Source organism: Bufo gargarizans, chromosome 1, assembly GCF_014858855.1.
Source record: "Bufo gargarizans isolate SCDJY-AF-19 chromosome 1, ASM1485885v1, whole genome shotgun sequence".
NCBI classification, from domain to species: Eukaryota; Metazoa; Chordata; class Amphibia; order Anura; family Bufonidae; genus Bufo; species Bufo gargarizans.
The window spans coordinates 158,849,796-158,869,264 of NC_058080.1; positions in this window are offsets into that span (position 1 = coordinate 158,849,796).

Consider the following 19,469-nt stretch of genomic DNA (forward strand, 5'->3'; position numbering starts at 1 on the left):
TAGGTGATTGCCGGATTATCCGGTAGAACCTGTGTAAGATCAGGGTCGGTCTTCAGAAGAGACCAATATCGATTTAAGATGTCTCGAATTTGTCTCGATTCTGAGTCAAAGGTGCCGATGATTCTAATTAGATCCTGAGAGTCTGGTTTTTTAGGGTTTGGTTGAAGGAGGGTGGTACGGTCCTTTGAGTTGGCCCAGTCCCATGCCTCAAACAGACAGGGGTCAGGATAGCCCCTTTGTTTGAAGCGATCAAAAAGTTTAGATGCTTCATGCGAGAAGTTTTGACTGTTGGAACAGTTCCTTCGAACTCTTAGGAATTGGCCTTTTGGAATGCCCCTCTTCAGGGGAGTGGGGTGAAAACTTTCCCAGCGTAGAAGACTGTTGGTTGAAGTCTTCTTCCTAAAGAGGGTGGTTTTAATGTAATTGTGTTGATCTCTTGCCAGACAGACATCCAAAAAATTGATGGTATTGGGGTGCATTTCAAAGGTGAAAAACAGTCCAATGTGGTTTGAGTTCAGGGTGTCCATGAATTGTTGAAATTGACTAGCTGTACCTGACCAGAGTAGTAGAATGTCATCTATATATCTGGACCATAAAGAGATGAATCTGGTCCAGGATGACATCGATTCAGAGAAGACGACCGTGTCCTCCCACCAGCCCAGGAGCAGATTGGCATATGTCGGTGCACAGGGGCTACCCATTGCAGTGCCCCTGAGCTGGTGGTAGAAGCGGTCCTCAAATATGAAATAGTTGTGTGTAAGCACAAAATTGAGGAGTTGGAGGGTAAATTGATTGTGTCGGTATAGATCCGTAGACCTGGAATCCAGATAGTATTTTACTGCTGCTAAACCCTTGTTATGTGGGATAGAAGTATATAGTGCTTCTACATCTATTGATGCAAACCAGCTGTCAGGTTCTATAGTGACTCCTTCGACTCTTTGTAGTAGATCAGTCGTGTCTCGTAGGTATGAGGGGAGTGTTGACACGAATGGACGTAGGATTTTGTCTATGTAAATACCAGAATGGTGTGTAAGGCTCTCAATTCCCGATACTATGGGACGTCCCTTAAGGGGGCGTGTCTCCTTGTGTATTTTTGGAAGCCCATAGAACGTGGCTATTTTTGGTGTGACATTTAATAGGTATTCATATTCCTTTCGGTCTATACATTTGTTATCCAGGCCCTCTCTCAATAGCTGGGAGAGTTCAGTCTGGAAGGCCTCAGTGGGGTCACCCCTGAGGACTGCGTAGCTATTTTTATCAGAGACCAGGGAGAGGCACATATCTCTATATTGCTGTACCGAGAGGATAACAATGTTCCCCCCCTTATCGGAGGGTTTGATAACAATGTCCCTATTAGTTTTTAGGTTATGCAATGCTGTTATTTCTGCCCGGGTGTAGTTTTTATTATCAGGGGTAGTGTATCCTATTTTCTCCAGATCTCGTGTGACCGACTTAAGGAAGATATCTATATTAGCATCGTTCAAAGTTTTAGGTGGCATTTTAGAGCTTTTGTTTCTCAAGGTGGTAAAGGGACCCTGTCCCCTTGGTCGCTCATTCTCTTCTAGAAGACCTACAAGATTATCGATGTCCTCTAGGTCCCCCATTTCCACACCTAATTCCTGGCATCTCTTCTGATCTGATGTTGCAAAGATCTTGTGCCAACGTAATTTCCTGGTAAATAGTTGTATATCTTTGATCCAGTCAAAACAGTCAAATCTGGTTGTTGGTACATATGTGAGTCCCTTTCTTAGTATGGATGTCTCGTCTTCAGAAAGAATTTTCCCTGATAAGTTAATGATTAAGGTGTTTTCTGTGGTGGAGTTCTCTATTTTTTGTTTATGGGGGGTAGTGGACGATCCCTCAATCCATGCGGATTTGATGGAGGTGGGCCTAAAAAAACCCCGTTGGTTGTGGTCATAGGTAAAGAAGATAGGTTTGAGGTAGCAGAGGAGGATGAGGATCCTGATATATGACCATCCTGTTCTAATTGTTCCTGGTTGGTCCGGGCTCCATTTGTCGATCCTCCTCTGATCTGTTGGCCCCATGGTCTGGGTGGGTTACCACTAGTGTATTGGTCGTTACGCCAATTGGATCTAGGGGCTGGGTATCTATTTCGTCCCCTATAACGTCCTCTACCCCTCCAATTAGATCTTTGAGTGGGATATTGTGGGCGATAAGTGGATGATTCAGGGTCAGAGCTCTCTATTTCAGATGCTGATGTGTCAGTGATAGAGCCCCTTTTGTCCCCCCCTGTGGTTATATATGCCGTGTTGTTCCTGAATTCGGCTAGGTCCTTGGTAAATTGTCTATGTTTCCTTTCAACAAGGGTCGACCTATATTTTTCTATATTATTTTGTAATTCAAGTTCTTTTTTTGAAAAGTCAGTATGGTCCTTGAATTTTAGTGCTGTCTCGGTTAATGTGACTTTTTTCTTTTCTAGCTGTTCGATATTAATCTTTTCTTGTTCTAACAATAGTCGCATAAATCTGATGGAGCTTGTTGTGGCCTCAGTTTCCCATTTTACCAATAATTCAGGGGTACTGATCCGTGGCGCAGGGCGTATATATATTCTGAGGCCATTAGGGACAATTGAGTTTTTTATATAGTTGTCAAGGGATTGAATCTCCCACCACGCTTTAATGTAATCCTTGTGGATCTCGTATAGGTCTTTAAAAATAGTCTTGAGTGAGGGGGTAGTTATGTTAGATAAAGTTAGTTCTTTGTCTGAGAAAATCTCACTGGCTTCTGTTAGCCATCTGTCTTCATTGGTCTGCGTGCTTAGGAAGCCAGCCATCACATGGATACTGTGATGGTTATATATTCGATATAATTTTAAATTCAACAAATACTGTCAACAAATACTTCCAATACCTTCTCCAACTCCCCACCCACACTGCAAAGAGTAAGAGAACTTGACCCATTAGTTACTTTTTTTTTTTTTTTTTACCTTGAGGTTAAATATAAGGACGTTAATAAAATGTCCTTCTTTACCACAGAAGAAACAAACTCTTCTCTGAACCCTGAAGTTCTTATTACCAGGGCATGAAGAGACCTGTCCCAATTGCATAGGCTCATCACCAGACACGAGCTCGAGTGTCTCTGTACCCCATGGGACAGAAGAGGCTATTTCCCCATATGGTAGTGCATTCCGAGTGAGGGGAACCTTGCACCTCTCTCCCAGGTGTCTATCAATCCGTACGGCCAGGGACATAGCTGCCTGCAAAGAATCAGGGTTTCCATCGAATGCCAGGGCGTCTTTTAGTCTCTCAGACAGCACTTGGCAGAATTGACTACGGAGTGCTGGGTCATTCCACTCCGAATCAGTCGCCCATCTCCTGAATTTAGAGCAATATGACTCTGCAGAACGTTCTCCCTGACTCAAACTACGCAACTTAGATTTGGCCAGAGAAACCTGGTCTGGGTCATCATAAATAAGGCCCAGGGCTCTGAAAAATTCACCCACCAATCGGTGGGATTGGTAACCGATCGGTAGAAAAAAGGCCCAGGACTGAGCATCACCTTTCAGCAGAGAAATAATAATCCCCACTCTTTGATTTTCTTCCCCAGAGGAGAGCGGACGCAGTCAAAAATACAGTTTACAAGATTCTCTGAACGGAACAAAATTATCACTCCCCCCAGACAACCTATCTGGGAGGGCGACTTTAGGTTCAAGACTGCCCTGGTACCCACTGACGGAACCAGACACCTGAGAATTCTGAAACTGTGCAACTGAATTACGGAGGTCAGCTACCTCTAAAGATAATTCCTGCATGCGATCCACCAGTGCATTAACAGTATCCATATCTGCACAAAGCAAGGAAAATATTGACGGTAGGGGTGGTTGATAATGTAACGGCAAGTGGGGATAAGAGGAACACCAAGTAAACAAACAGCAATAGGTAAACAGACTAGGCCCCAAAGCTAGGGAGGAGGGAATGGTAACCTCCTAACAATCCCTGTCACGGCCTATGGTGCACGCCGTCACACTGTCGCCACGAATGCTCTTGCCGGTGGCAACATGTTGCTCTTTAGGCATGTTGTGACAGTGTCACAGGTTTTGCTGTGTGCGCCGTGACTTGCTGGCCACGCATGCTGTTGTCTGCGGCAACCTGTTGCCTTTTGCTTGTGTATGTGCAATTCCCCTTTAAGTAGTGTCTCCCTGCTGTGTGGTGTTTGTGGGGTTAATTCACTGGCTGGAGCAAGGTGGTGAATTGGGTGTGGTCTCAGGTCTCTTTATATCCTTTGGCTTGGAGACTGAGATCAGTTTGGTTTGTCTGCCTTGCATGAGAGATGCTTGATCTGTACTTGGATGAGATCTGAGGGCCATCCAAGTTTGACATCAAGGTTATTAGCAATGTCATCTGCGATGTCATACTGAGTGTTTCCTCCTTGTCTTCCTTCCCCTCCTGGTGTATCTTTTATGGTGTGGGTTTAAGTTGGAGGTTTGTTGTACGTCTTGTTTGTGGTTGCATGTCTGGGATGTTGTTGGTGTTTGTCCCTGCATGTGTGCAAGACGTCTTCCTTTGTGTGTGTTACCTCCAAAAGGGGGTCCCATTGGTTTCCCGGAGGGGTGAACCTAAAGATATATGCAGCCTTGCCTGGAGCCACCTTGCATTGGTGTCCGCATGGGGGTCCAAGTTGTTTTGGTATTTTTCCATCTTTGCTGCAGCAGGTAAGTGTTTGATGTTCAGTTGTTACACTGTGTTCTTACCTGCTTGCAGTTGCTGCATTGTCTTTCTCCCTGTCAGCTACTGGGCTGCTGGAGATGCCTTTCATCCGTGGTGATGGATGAACAGGAGGTCTCTGCCCTGTCACGATGTTGAGGGCGATGCAGGGATTCCTAGACTTCTAGGTTCGTGGGTATAAGCCCCCTTACCATTGAAGGCGGCTCATACAGCTAGGAGACTAGGGCTATTTTAGGGAAGCTTTAGATGCTGACCAGCTCCCTTTTCCCTGCCTATGGCCTAGTATTTGGTGACATTGTACGGTGGGGAGTTTCCCCCACTCCCCACCTTGACACTGATCCTCTCCCAGACTGCTGACAGTATGAGCAAGTCCTGATGGTGAACGAACTCATACGCTGGAACCTAAGCCCTGCTGACACTGTTGCAAACCCTAACTTAGGGAGCGGGGAATGAGACAGCCGGTGCCTTCCACCCTGAAGAGACCAGCGTCTTCCTGAGACCTAGAAACAACACACACACAAAGGAGAAAACAATAGGACTTAGCTTGAGATGAGCGGGAAGTAGAGGATCCACAAACAACCAGTATAGAACTCCAGAAGGAAAATATCAACCGAGAAGTAAGCAGTAAGAGGCGAACTTAAAGGGACTCTGTCACCAGTTTCTAACCGCCCCTTTTAAAACTATTGTTCTCTCCCTGGTGCCCTTGTCATTACAAAGCTGTTGTTATAAGATAAATCCGCCGTCTAGTTTTGATAAAAATCGCTTTTATCTAACCTGTCAATCTTCTGGATAAGGTGCCCAGGGCGTTTCTGAAGGTCTGAATCTGCCGCTCTCCGCCGCCGCCGTTGGTGCCCAGCTCCTCCCATGATCCTTTCAGCGCCACCTGGATGTAATGAAATCCGCCTCCGGCTCTCCTCAGTGCCCCCTCCTCCTTTTCAAAGATCCCGCGCGTGCGCACAGGCCTGTGCCTGATGCGCCCGTGCGGACTTTTAGATTCTGCCTCGTTGAGCGAAGTGCGCATGCGCAACGAGGCAGAATCTAAAAGTCCACACGGGCGCATCAGGCACAGGCCTGTGCGCACGTGCGGGATCTTTGAAAAGGAGGAGGGGGCACTGAGGAGAGCCGGAGGCGGATTTCATTACATCCAGGTGGCGCTGAAAGGATCATGGGAGGAGCTGGGCACCAACGGCGGCGGCGGAGAGCGTCAGATTCAGACCTTCAGAAACGCCCTGGGCACCTTATCCAGAAGATTGACAGGTTAGATAAAAGCGATTTTTATCAAAACTAGACGGCGGATTTATCTTATAACAACAGCTTTGTAATGACAAGGGCACCAGGGAGAGAACAATAGTTTTAAAAGGGGGGGTTAGAAACTGGTGACAGAGTCCCTTTAAATAGAGCCTCTAAACAGCTAACGAGCAGAACCTGTGGAGAGGTGGGATCCTGCCCACAACAAACAGAAAGAAAACACAGACAGACCTGTCAGTTAGACTCACGTGCTGCAAGTATATCTGATCTTCTCATATCTCTCACAGGGCAGGCAGTGACACCTGGGCTGTAATGGATGACAGATACAGTAGCCGGACTTGGGCCCGAGTCTGACTACTATGTCCGTCATCCACTACAGTCCATGCCTCATTGCCCAGCTATGCCTTTCTCAGCAGGCCAGATGTAGTGACATCATCGCACCTGCTAGGCTGAGTAGAAGAACCCACAACCCTTGCCCTGTGCTCTCTTCTACTCAGCCCAGCAGGCATGATGACATCACTGCATCACGCCTGATGGGGAGAGCAGATTGTGCTCTGTTCATTGAGGGAACAGGGCTAAGTGAGTATTACTTTTTTTTATTTTTTATTAATGCAACAGGGGCATAACTACTGCAAGGAAGCAGCACTATTGGCACGGGGGCACTAAGGGTGCAACACTACCTTTTGCCCCCTTTTTCCCCCAAGTGAGAATTTTACTGTTTGGGGGCACAACTACCATGGGAGTGCTAAGGGGGTATAACTACTGTGTGAGGGCACTAAGAGGACATTCTACTATGTGGGGGCACAAAGAGGACATTCTACTATGTGGGGGCACAAAGGGGGTATGACTACTATATGTTGTCACAAAGGGGACATTCTACTGTGTGGGGACGCTAAGGTGGCATAACTACTATGTGGGGAACTAAGAGGGCTTAACTACTGTGTGGGGGCACTAAGGGGGCATAACTAATGTGTGGGGCAGTAAGAGGCCTTTCTACTGCGTGGGCACACAAAGGGAGCATGACTGCTATATGGGGCACTGAGGGGACTTTCTACTGTGTACATGCGCTAAGGTGCATAACTACAGTGTGGGTAAACTAAGGGAGCATTCTACTGTGTGGAAGTACAAAGAGGGCATGATTACTATATCGGGCACTAAGGGGACATTCTATTATGTTGGGGCACTAATGGGGAATACAGGGCCCAGATGTCATACTGTAAAGTAACCTATTAACTCCTCCTTTTGTCCAGCACTGGACTAGCCGTTTGAAGGTGGGTTGTGGGGAAGCTGATTGGGGGCAATAAAAAATTTGCTAAGGGGGCCCAGTCTTTTCTAGTTACGCCCCTGGTGATAAGTGAATGCATGTGATCATGACACAACATGACACAAATTATGCATCTGTTTGTTTTTTTCTTCAGATCCATGATATATCAACCATAGCCTACTAGGGGCCCAGTATCACACTGAGGCACACCAGAGGAAATGATCCTTCAGGCTCACTCTCCATCTAAACAGAACTTTTATTTGGCCACATTTGTTATCATTGCACACATAGATTATGTAGTCAGTACAGGCTAATAGATTATAGTGAACAAATTTACATATTGTGTATAATTTTATATTTTGGGATGCATATTTAATGTTATAATAAGTTTATGCAGCAACCAGGTAAGTCAGCATCTGCAAATGCAAATATGATAAAAGAACAAGGCAAGTAAGGATGCACTGAAAAGGACATAGACAGGGGAGTGCGCAGATCTCATGGGGCCCATAGCAAAACCACCTAGTTTCCTAGTACGTTTGCGTTGATCACTTTCAGCCAATGTGAAACACAAAGTGTGATACCCAAGATTTATGATAAATTTAGGTGTTTTTTTATTACACAAAATACATTTTATTAAAAAATATATGTAATAAACAAAGTCACTCCCGCCTCACCCACTTTATCTAACTTCTGCGTTGGAAAAACTGGATCAGGTGTTTCATAAATAAGGTGCTCACTCTGAGCACCATGTTTCTTAAAGGGGTTGTCCAGGTTCAGAGCTGAACCCGGACATACCCTTATTTTCACCCCGGCAGCCCTCCTGAGCCTGGCATCGGAACATCTCATGCTCCGATGCGCTCCTGTGCCCTGCGCTAGATCGCGCAGGGCACAGGGTCTTGTGTTTTCAATAACACACTGCCGGGCGGTAACTTCCGCCCAGCGGCGTGTTCGGTGACGTCACCGGCTCTGAGGGGCGGGCTTTAGCTCTGCCCTAGCCGTTTTACTGGCTAGGGCAGAGCCAAATCCCGCCCATCAGTGCCGGTGACGTCACCGGGCTGCCTGTCAGCCCCATGGTGAGCCCGGTTCGTCACCGGAACTCAGAAAAATGCCTTTGCCCTGCGCGATTTAGCGCAGGGCAAAGGAGAGCATCGGAGCATGAACTGCTCCGATGCTCATGTCAGGGGGGCTGCCTGGGTGAAAATGGAGGTATGTCCAGGTTCAGCTCTGAACCTGGACAACCCCTTTAATGCACTGACAACACAAAAACTGGCATGAATAGAGTGAAAAATCTCGGAGATTTATCTCTATAAAGCTCTATGTCTGCAGCTTCCCTTAATGTGTATTATCAAACTGTCTGCCTCCACTAGGGGGAGCTCAGTGCATAGGAATTTATACTGAAATTGGCTCAGATGGAATCAAAATGGATATTCACTCATAAGTTGTACCTAATGGCCTGAATGAGGATAAAAGTTTTATTCCTTTTCTATGTGTCAGTTTGTTGGTGAATTTGTACAATGTTTTTGATGGGCCTCTGTAGTTTTTGATTATGAATTTTTGTAATGTACATTGGTTATAGTTTTTGTAGATCCACCAGCGTATATAATATTCTATGACTGATTTTGGATATCTTTCTCATAGGATCCAGAAGGTGGCGCTAAAATAACAAGAACAAGCCTGTGAAGATGGTCAGTGGATATACTGTACTTTATATTTTCTTTTAATTTTATTTTCTACTTTGTATCATTATTTATTTATTTTTGTGTTGTGTAATACATTACTATGGATGTTTTGTATGATCAAAAAAGCACATGCATTATGCATTTTTAAATTAAGTGCATTTTTTCTCTATTATGTTTTGATATATGCACTATGATATATTTATATTTTTTATTAATTAGTAATGTATTTACTGTAGATGTGTTATCCTACTTTTGCACTTTAAGCTGTATCGTAATATTGAAACAGGGTTTCCGTTTTTTGGCTGTTTACTCATAGATAATTCATGCAGTCGCAAAATGTTGTTTGCCTGCAGCAGATCATGTTGTGCAGCGAGCAGGCGCTTCCTTCCTGACAATCTGCTGCTGAATAGTCCCGTGTAAAAGGACCTTTAGTATTACTGCACTTGTGTGTGTCCCTCTTACATGTTTCTTAAATATACTTTAGGAATTTTCTCAATAAATTAATGTTTTTATTTATATTTTGGCCTAGTGCTTTCTTTGTGGGTTTGCTATACATAGATAGTACAACCAATCAAACCAACAACCTATTGGTAAGATGTATGTCAACACATAAAAACCCAAAAAGTAATCCACACGGGATACCCATACATACACAAAATATGAAATTTTATTGAATAATTACATACACGTAATAACAAGACCATATAAGACAATGATTTTAAAAATATATATAAAGCAGCAATACAGGTGATGTAGCAAATGGCAGCTCACATGCTGACCGGTATGGTATAAGATCCCAAAATGTAAAATTAGACTAGGCACCTAGTAGATACCAGCAGTGCTTGAAAAAATTTATTATTTATTAATGTACCAATATTGTCCTCAGAAGTGTCTGATATATCAAAAAAGGCCTGCATAAACTAGCCCTCACATAAGGTCCCTGCGGGTAATCTAAAGTGGGCATACAGGCTGCAATGCACTGAAATAATTAACAGACAATACCTGGGCAATGGTAACAACAAGGGATCCAACCTCCGGTCAGCCGTCAGCACACCCCGACGTACGTTTCGTTCCTGCTTTCTCAAGGGGCGTATCAAATAAAGCACACAGCCACAATACATATCCATTTTTGATATATCAGACACTTCTGAGGATAATATTGGTACATGAATAAATAATCCATTTTTTCAGGCACTGCTGGTATCTACTAGGTGCCTAGTCTAATTTTACATTTTGTGATCTTATACCATGCCGGTCAGCATGTGAGCTGCCATTTGCTACATCACCTGTATTGCTGCTTTATATATATATATTTTAAATCATTGTCTTATATGGTCTTGTTATTACGTGTATGTAATTATTCAATAAAATTTCATATTTTGTGTATGTATGGGTATCCCGTGTGGATAACTTTATATTTTTTTTTGCTATACATAGATGCGGCTAGTGCCGCATCTATGCCGGCCCTATTGTTTGTTTGTATATAGAAAACAAGATGGCAGGGGGATGACTTAATACCAATCTGTATCTATTCATACCCAGGACTGGCAGCATGAAAAGCGTAAATCATCTACGTCTAGAGAAAATAAGGTTTGTACACCAACATAGAAGATGGTTCTTTCTTTACAGTAAGAGCAGTGAGACTATGGAACTCTCTGTCTCAGGAGGTGGTGATGGTGAGTTCACTAAAAGAGTTCAAAAGGGACCTGGATGTATTTCTGGAGTGTAATAATATTACATGTTATAGTTACTAGATTTATGTACAGCTATCAGTGACTGACAGCTACCTATGGATACACACTTACACAGGGAATGTTATCAATCACTGATAACACCCTCCTGTGTACAGCTATCAGTGACTGACAGCTACCTATGGATAAACACTTATACAAAGAATGCTATCAATCACTGATAACACCTCCCTGTGTACAGGTATTAGTGACTGACAGCTACTTCTGTATACACACTTACACAGAGAATGCTATCAATCACTGATAACACCTCCCCTGTGTACAGTTATCAGTGACTGGAAGCTATCTATGTATACACATTTACACAGAGAATGCTATCAATCACGGATAACACCTTCCCTGTGTACAGTTATCAGTGACTGGCAGCTATATATGTATACACACTTACACAGAGAATGCTATCAATCACTGATAACACCCCCCTGTGTACAGCTATCAGTGACTGGAAGCTATCTGTATACACACATTGACAGAGAATGCTACCAATCACTGATAACACCTCCCCCGTGTACAGTTATCAGTGACTGGAAGCTATCTATGTATACACACTTACACAGAGAATGCTACCAATCACTGACAACACCTCCCCTGTGTACAGTTATCAGTGACTGGAAGCTATCTATGTATACACATTTACACAGAGAATGCTATCAATCACTGATAACACCTCCCCCGTGTACTGCCATCAGTGACTGACAGCTATTTATGTATACACACTTACTCAGAGAATGCTATCAATCACTGACAACACCCCCCCTGTGTACAGTTATCAGTGACTGGCAGCTATATATGTATACACATTTACACAGGGAATGCTATCAATCACTGATAACACCTCCCCCGTGTACAGTGAAGTAAAAAATAGCAGGGATTTAAATGTATAAATAAGTTTTACTGAATGTTTTACCACAAAACTATACACCTGTATTATCTTCTCAGCTTCTCCTGCTGTATAATATGCTGCCTGCAGATTGCTTGGCATTTTGTGGTGTCAGATTCAGTTTGAAGCAAGTGTACCTATACAACCTGTTAATCTCATTGAAAGGCTGTTGTAACCAGGTGCTAGTTGCCCCACTAACCCAGTTGCCTCTTGTGAGAACTGTGTCCGCCAGAATCTTTCTAGCCACGAATATTACTCAGAGTCAAAAAGATTCAATCTGTACAGTCTTACCCCCTTACAGATATGAAAGTGGACAACTGTTTAAAGGAGGTATCCCATGCAAAAAATGAAAATCAGATATCGTACATGACAATCTCTTTCTAACGAAGCTAGAACTTGTCAGTGTCCCTGACATGGATCTAACTCCCTCATTCATTACTCTAATTCCTCTGCTGAAACTACGCATATTTAAAGCTGGTGTAACATGTATCATGGGTGTGTACTTTCTTCTGTATCTCCTTATCACAGATAGGGGGGCATGTCCCTTAGGGCTCATTCACATAAACGTGTGTTGCCCGTTGCCATATTGCAGACCGCATTTACGGATCCGCAATACACGGGCACTGTTCCGTGTGCATTACGCATCACGGATGCGGACCCATTCACTTCAGTGGGTCCGCAAATCCAGAGATGCGGAACGGAATAACGGAACGGAACACTACGGAAGCACTACGGAGTGCTTCCTGAGGTTCCATTCCTTGCCTCCGCACGGCAAAGAGATAGAACTTGCTCTATCTTTTTGTGGAACGAACGGATCGCGGGCACATTTAAGTGAATGGGTCCACGATCCCCATGCAGCTGTCCCACGGTCGGTGCACGTGCATTGGGCACGGAGGGGCAACAGCCGTGTGAACAAGCCCTTATCAAGGGGCATGTCCTTTATGCTGCCCCTAACAGGGGTGAATTGGCCCTAGAGCCTACAAAAAACATTCCCAGTGGGCCAATACCCACAGGGCCACCCGAGCCCTCTTCATGGACACCAGCCTTGAACATAATGATCTGATACACTAAGCATTGATTAATGCTAGGACCATCAGGCACTTATGCACCTGGCCTGCAGCTGCAGGTGCCCTCCTGAACGCAACTATATCACCATCCTCAGGACAGTGAGACAGTTGAATACTTGTGCTGCACTGTATTATTTGCTTCTGCTGAGGCAGTATTTTGTGTTGCACTGTGCTATTTGGTACTGTTTTTCTGTTTGTATTGTGTTGGCTCTTTTTTGAGGGGATTAGATTATTTGGGTTTTTACCTGTTTTTGTGTTATGCTGGGGTAGTATTTTGTGCTGCACTAGGTTCTGCCTACTTCTGTTGGCTCTGCCTACTTGTGTTTCCCCTCCTGCTGCCAATTTGGAACCGCCTACAACATGAGGCCACTTTTGTTTTGTTAAGCCCCCAGTCTGCCCGTGGCCCCTAATGTCTGCAAAGTTTCCTTATTGTCTATTATGTTGGCATATACTCTGATAATTTTGTCAACTAAGTCAATTAACTTATAGTATGCAAGAGGGGGTACCAAACGAGACCTTGAAAATATGTTAAAAATGGCCTTGGAGTTTTTGGGTGATACCTGCCTTTAAAATCTAAAATTCTAGGCCACACATCTAGCCACAGTTATTGCCATTTAGTGGGCCCTATGGTCTGGGGATGTAGCCCGTCTTCAGCTGGATTCTTTAACTGATAAGGGGGTCTCCTGAAGGACTAGATTGCAAAGCTTCAGACCATTTTGTTTAGATTAGATCTCCCACATAAAAAAAAATAAAAAACTCTAAATCAGATGGCACAAACATCTTCTGATGAACCTTCAAAAAAGGGCTGATTCCTGACACCAGATTTCCATCAGTAGTGGAAAGATGAACAGAGGCCTGAGGGACTATGCCTTGAAATTAATGACAATTTCTCCCAATTGGGCTTTCTTTAATGTTCTTTTGAATTCAGTTATTCTGCAGTTACTACCAGCATTTGTGATGAGGGGCTGAGATCAGAATAACCCTTATAAGTGGTGGCTGGAGTTTATGGAAACAGAGTCACTCGCTGTGCTTGCGGCTTACCTAGCTCCTATTCACTTCTTTGTGTTTTAACCTTACTTTAGTGGTTTATTTGCCGGCAGTGAGATCCAAGCCCTCTTCTGCAGAGCTGTACTAGAGATCTATCTGTCTGGTACTTAGGTCTATGCCTGGGTTTCTTTCAAAAGTGGCCTCCCAGTTAGGGCTCATGCACACGGCCGTGGCTGTATTTCGTCCCGCAATCAGCGGGTCTGCAATACATGGGCACCGGCCGTGTGCACCCCGCATTACGGATGCGGACCCATTCACTTGAATGGGCCTGCAATCCAGGAGATGGGGTGAGGAACGGAGGCAGGAATCGGAAGCACTATAAAGTGCTCTCATGGGTTCTCAGTCCGTGCCTTCGCACTGCAAAAAAGTAATGCAGACCCCATTCAAGTGAATGGGTCTGCGATCCGCATGCGGCGGCCCCACGGTCGGTACCTGTGCACGCACCTGGCCGGCACACGTTCGTGTTCATGAGCCCTTAGGCACACACCAAAAAATCTACCTGTACTTTGTTCAGACCGTGAGAATGAGGAGCAAATCTTCACTCCCTGGATATCAGATCTGTACTATGGTACCTGGACAGAGATAAGGATTTCAGGTAAGGAACAAAGGGAGAAAACCAAGGAAGAGCTCCTCAGCTATATGGATTAGGCCTCATGCACACGGACGTTTTTTTTCACGGTCCGCAAAACGGGGTTCCGTTGGTCCGTGATCCGTGACCGTTTTTCCGTCCGTGGGTCTTCCTTGATTTTTGGAGGATCCACGGACATGAAAAAAAAGTCATTTTGGTGTCCGCCTGGCCGTGCGGAGCCAAACGGATCCGTCCTGAATTACAATGCAAGTCAATGGGGACGGATCCGTTTGATGTTGACACAATATGGTGCCATTTCAAACGGATCCGTCCCCATTGACTTTCAATGTAAAGTCTGGAGTTCTGTTATACCATCGGATTGGAGTTTTCTCCAATCCGATGGTATATTTTAACTTATAGCGTCCCCATCACCATGGGAACGCCTCTATGTTAGAATATACTGTCGGATATGAGCTACATCGTGAAACTCATTTCCGACAGTATATTCTAACACAGAGGCGTTCCCATGGTGATGGAGACGCTTCAGGTTAGAATATACAAAAAAACTGTGTACATGACTGTCCCCTGCTGCCTGGCAGGTGCTGCCAGGCAGCAGGGGGCAGACCCCCCCCCCCCCTGTTTTTAACTCATTGGTGGCCAGTGGGCCCCCCCTCCCCTGTTGTTAACTCGTTGGTGGCCAGTGTGCGCACCCCCCTCCCTCCCTCCCTCTATTGTTTTAATACATTGGGGCCAGTGTGCGCGCGCCCCCCCAACCCCCCCCCCCCTCCCTCCCTCTATTGTAATCATCATCGGTGGCAGCGGAGTGGAAGATTTTCATACTTACCTGGCTGCTGCGATCTCTGTGTCCGGCCGGGAGCTCCTCCTACTGGTAAGTGACAGGTCTGTGCGGCGCATTGCTGTCACTTACCAGTAGGAGGAGCTCCCGGCCGGACGCAGACATCGCAGCAGCCAGCAGCCAGGTAAGTATGAAAATCTTCCACTCCGCTGCCACCGATGATGATTACAATAGAGGGAGGGAGGGGGGGGGGGGGGGGGCGCGCGCACACTGGCCCCAATGTATTAAAACAATAGAGGGAGGGAGGGGGGGTTGGGGGGGGCGCGCGCACACTGGCCCCAATGTATTCAAACAATAGAGGGAGGGAGGGGGGGTTGGGGGGGTGCGCGCACACTGGCCCCAATGTATTCAAACAATAGAGGGAGGGAGGGAGGGGGGTGCGCACACTGGCCACCAACGAGTTAACAACAGGGGGAGGGGGCCGCACAATGATATTCAAACTGGGGAGGGGGGGGGGGGGGTCTGCCCCCTGCTGCCTGGCAGCCCTGATCTCTTACAGGGGGATATGATGGGGTTAATTGTGCTATCATATCCCCCTGTAAGAGATCAGGTGCTGCCAGGCAGCAGGGGGCAGTCTTGTACAAAGTTTGCAGTGTATTCTAACTAGAAGCGTCCCCATCACCATGGGAACGCTTCTGTGTTAGAATATACTGTCGGAAATGAGTTTTCACGAAGTGAAAACTTAGATCAGAAAAAGCTTTTATGCAGACGGATCTTCGGATCCGTCTGTATAAAAAGCAACCTACGGCCACGGATCACGGACACGGATGCCAATCTTGTGTGCATCCGTGTTCTTTTACGGACCCATTGACTTGAATGGGCCCGTGAACCGTTGGCCGTGAAAAAAATAGGACAGGTCATATTTTTTTCACGGCCAGGAAACACGGCTCACGGATGCGGCTGCCAAACGGTGCATTTTCCGATTTTTCCACGGACCCATTGAAAGTCAATGGGTCCGTGAAAAAAAACGGAGAACGGCACAACGGCCACGGATGCACACAACGGTCGTGTGCATGAGGCCTTAGTGTTACTAATTTGAAGAAGTTGCTTCCCCACCACAAATAAAAAGCCCAGTCAGATCCACCCAAGTTTACTGGGTTACATTTTGGGAGTGCTGCCATTTATTTCTATTTTATTTAAAGGGGTTATCCAACCCCTGATATTCCCAGGCACCTCACACACAATGTACTTACCTCGCTTCTGAAGCCCTCACAGCCGCCGCTGCATCTCCCTGTTGCGCAGATGAAAACATCCAGCTTCGGGGGGCAGCCAATAGCAGGCGGTGATGGGTGACGTTAGGGAGTCTTGTCTTGTTGTGGCCTGCTATTGGCTGCCCTTCCCCCACCCCGCATGTTTTTATTTGCGCGACAGGGAGATGCAGCGGAGACTGTGCGGGCTTCAAAAGCAATGCGGGTGCCGGGGAGCGAGGTAAGTACATTGGGCCAGATTTATCATTAGCTCAAGTCAGAATAATGGAGTGAAAAAGTCGCAAATTTTTGCGCAATCACTAAAACTGCGCAAAAATTAGCGACTTTTTTCTGCTCTGCACTATGCTCGCCAGTTTTCTGAAAGTGGGCGTGTTTTCTTATGTAAATTAATCTCTAGACAGATTTACTATTGTGACTATTTAAAAAGTCGCAAAAAAGTCACAAAAAATTGCGCAATTTCACTCTAGTGAGGACCATGCTTATCTTATGCGACTTTTTAATAGAACATGCGACTTTTTCGTAAAGACGTGCGACTTTTATTACAAACCACATTTATTACAGTCTTAAAGGGCCGATCATAAATCTGACTTGGCTAAAACTGACTTTAGCCATATGTGAAAGTGGAGTGAGCTGTCAGAGTAATGATAAATCTGGCCCATTGTGTGTGAGGGGCCTCGGCATATGGGGAGGCATTTCGCAGGCTCTAGCTCCTTCCATCCATCTTTGTCAATGTCCGATTTGACATCACCGCAATCACTGGCCGCAGCAGAGACCGAACCCCCTTGTGTCACGTGACCATTTGTCATTATGTAAGGGGAGCCAGTCACCACCACGGCCAGCGATTGGCTGTGGCGATGTCAAATCGGATGTTGACATGGATGGAGCCCAGCAGAAGATCGCAGGCCTGCAAGAGAAGGAGCAGGGAGCCAGTGCCAGGAGGCTGGTAAGTCATTTTCCCTGTACAGGAAGGGATTTACTGGCTAGAGAACCCCTGATATATTTTTTTATGGTATAGTGCTGTATATATATAATAATATACACACAGAAACACAAACTGTCAGTTTAATTTAATACAACCAGACTTGGAATGATTAATATTTTATTTCACCATAAAAAAAAAAAAAAGAACAAACAAAGTTGAATTTAATAAAGACGTGTAATGCAATGTAAGTGCTAAGCAATCAATGCCAGTCCAGATCCAAGGTTCTCATGTTACCCATAATGTTCCATCGAAAATGGACTAACTTTGAGAACCACTGATCTAGATTAAGGGATGTTTCACATGAGCGGATGCCGTGCGTGACATCCGCTGCGTGAATGACAGCCAAGACCCGATGAGGACAGAAGAAGCACGGAGTATTAACATGACTGATAATGCTCCGTGCCTCTCTGTGATCTCTTTACTATGAAATCACGGTGACAACTTTATCTCACTGTGATTTCGTAGTAGAGATCACAGAGAGGCACGGAGCATTATCAGTCATGTTAATGCTCCGTGCTTCTTCTGTCCGCATCGGGTCTTGGCTGTCATTCACGCAGCGGATGTCACGCACAGCATCCGCTCATGTGAAACAGCCCTAAGATTTCCAGGACAAGTCAGTCCTTGAACAAGGCGTCTTTCTAGAATAACATGTCCACCACCAAACTAAATCTTCACCTTGTTGTGTGGGAAAAACATAAAAGCACTGTGGTCTCCGAACAACAGTAAAAATGTGAACAATAGACTACACTGCAGTGTCTCCACTGATCTACTCATCAGATTAACGTGTTTTACAGGCTTGGGCTACTTTCACACATCCGGCAGAGGATTCGTCACCATTGACTTGCACTGTTTTCAGTGCCGGATCTGTTTTTTTTTTTCAGTTTTTATGACTGGACAAAAAACCCGCAGATTGCAGTGGATTTGTGTTCAGTCACAAAACGGAAAGCTGACGGAACGGAAGAGATCCTGAATGGATCTCTTTCCATTCAGAATGCATGAGGACTAAACGGTAATGTTTTTTCTGGTATTGAGATCCTCTGCCAGATCTTATTACCAGAAAACAACAGCGCAAGTGTGAAAGTAACCTTATACAGTTAAAGAGACAATCAGCTTTTACAAAAAAAATTAACAGCTGGGGAATGCATAATAAATGTACCTGGTGCCCTAATGACGCCGATTCCCAGGCCCCTCCTATCTCAAATAATGTGGCTGCCAGCTTCTCCCACTCCCCTGCTCTCGGACGTACCAGCACTGATGAGGAGGGGGACGTGTATCCGACTACTGCTCTACCCTGTGTACAGGGTACACCCCGAAGCTGGTGGGCACCTTGGGTGAGAAATGAGAGGCCTGGGAATCAACGACATAAGCCAAAACCAGGTGCATTAACTCTGCATTCCCCAGCTACATTTTAATGTAAAACCGGAGGTCTGCAGTAAAGCTTTGCATATACTTTCTTTTTATATTAGGCCTAGTTCACAAGTCAGTGTTTAGTCAGTGATTTCCATCAGTGAGCGTGGGCCAAAACCTGTTGCAGGATTTAAAAACCACTGACGGAAATCACTGACCTAACACTGATGTGTGAACTAGGCCTCAATCTACATTGTTTTCTGCTCACACAGCTGTTTGGTGTGCTACAATGTGTTGAATAGCAGAAAAGGAATTCCAGCACCAGGATATTGTAAAAATAAAATCCAACACTTTAAGGCTGCAGTCACAGGACCGTATTTTGGGTCCGTGTCCGATTCACAATATTTGCAGATCACATGCAGATTCATTAATTTCTATGGAGCTGCAAAAAATTGGTCCGGCACATGGTTGTCGTCTGTGCGGCCGTGCTACAAATGATAGAATATTTTGCATAATTGTCCGTTTTAAGGACAAGAAAAGGCATTTTTACAATGGGGTCCACAGAAGGTGCAGGATGCACACAGAAGGCATCAATATTTAGCAGATCCATGATTTGCGGATCGCATAACGGATAGGTCATGTAAATGTAGCCTAATGAAAAGATCCATAGTAGAAAACCATGCTGCTTTCCTAAGCTGCACAGGTTTCTGGTGCCGGAATTCCTTTTCTACTATTCCCTTCTATTAGGAACTGGTCTACCCATCTGAGAACAGTGACGCGGAATGCTGAGCCGACTACACCGTTGTTTTTTTTTACAAAGGTTCAGTCCTCTTTGACAGGGGTGAGCAACCTGCGGCACTTCAGATATGTTGTGAAACTACAATTCT